We start from the raw sequence: 1,768 nt of genomic DNA, 5'->3' as shown, positions 1-1,768 counted from the left end.
GATGGGGAACAGAACCCCAGCTCAGGGAAGGGACACGGAATCCCCAGCCAGGAAACCTCAGCTGGGAATGGGGTGTGCAGGAGCCTCCCAGACAGGGATGGGACATGGGGCACCCGGATGGGAATGGGGCACTGGAGCCCCCTAGACATGGGACATGGGGCACCCAGATGGGAATGGGGCACTGGAACCCACCCGGACATGAGAATGGGGCACCCAGATGGGAATGGGGCACTGGCACCCCCGCAGAAGATATGGGACATGGGAATGGGGCACAGCACCCCCAGCCAGACACCTTTCCTCCCCCCCAGTGATGCCACAGGGCTCAGCACAGGAAATCTCAGCCCCTGAGCCCCCCAAACCCCTCGAGCCCCCCAAACCTCCCAAGCAAACCTCCTGCCACGTCTGCTTGTACTTAACACCTTTCCAATTTTGTTTCAATGACACCTTTTCAAATATCACCAGCCAGGATGAGCTGCTGCTGCGTGTTCGGTGCCTCTGCTGACCACAATGCGCTTTTCCTTGCCAAGAAAAAGTTTCCAAAGAATGCTGTGGGCTTTGGAGCATAATTAAATATAAATATCTATATGTGTGTGTGTATAGAATGATCTGGCTGTGATAAGATCCGGATGGGTTTGATACACAACACATGTTTTCCCTTGAGGAGAGTTTGCTGCTTACTTTATGCTTCACTGCCAATTTTATACTTGGATATTTCGATTTTATCCTTTTTGTTGCCCCATTTTGGGGCCGGGCTGGGCTCTGAGGGCTGCATCTGGTCCTGGGGAGGCTGAATCTCCATGCTGGGCACTGGAGGATGCCAGCATCCCCCTGGATTTTGGCAGCGAGCTGGAGCCAAGCGAGGCAGGGGGAAGGGGGAAGGAGTGGGAAAGCCAGCGGAGGAGGAAAAATGAAGCTGGAAAAGCAATAAATGAGGTGCAGAGGGAATTGTGCTGCCCACGGCATCCTCTGCATGCGCGGGGGTAAATCACGGCTGCTCCAATCCCACATTCCTCCCGGCTAAATGCCGGCGTTTAACGCCAGAGGCATCCGGCACTTTTCTGCCCTCCAGCAAAACCTCTTGTTTTTCTTCCCATCTGTTTATTTGGCCAGGGCAGCTCAGTGTGCTGCTGCGGAAAGGGCTGTGGCTCGGCTCGTGTGCTGGCACAGGGGTTTTTGGGCTGGTTCTGGTGCCCTCTGGCCCCTGTCAGGTTGGGTCTCTTCCCGCGGCTGTCACCGCTCAGCGCTGGGCCCGGGCCAGGGCACTGAGCTTCCCGTGGGATCATCCCGGGGATAACCGTGCCTCAGTTTCCCTTCTGTGACCTGGGGCTAACAGCCCTTCCCTGGGGCTCCAGGGAGCCAGATGGAATCCCACAGCTCTGGGATCTCCATCCCAGTGTTTCCCCGAAAGCAGAGCCCGGCCCCGGCCCAGCCAAATTCCTGCCTGGCCTCTTGGCACGGAGCAAGGCCGTGAAGGGTGAAAACACAATGAGACAGATCCCATCCCGGGGAATATTTCCTCCACAGGATGGAAAATGTGCTGGGAGGCAGCAGGGAGAGGGGAGCGGGGTGGGGACACCGAGTGGAGCTGGGGGGTCAGGAGGGGCTTGGAGAGGGGTGACCACGGAGAGGGGTGACCTTGGTGAGGGGTGACCACAGTGAGGGGTGACCATGGTGAGGGGTGACCATGGCGAGGGGTGACCTTGGTGAGGGGTGACCGTGGTGAGGGGTGACCTTGGTGAGGGGTGACCATGGCGAGGGGGGACCACGG

The sequence above is a fragment of the Geospiza fortis genome, unplaced genomic scaffold (genome assembly GCF_000277835.1).
Source record: "Geospiza fortis unplaced genomic scaffold, GeoFor_1.0 scaffold114, whole genome shotgun sequence".
NCBI lineage: Eukaryota > Metazoa > Chordata > Aves > Passeriformes > Thraupidae > Geospiza > Geospiza fortis.
The sequence above is the reverse complement of the archived record's forward strand: the minus strand, read 5'-3'. Positions refer to the sequence as shown.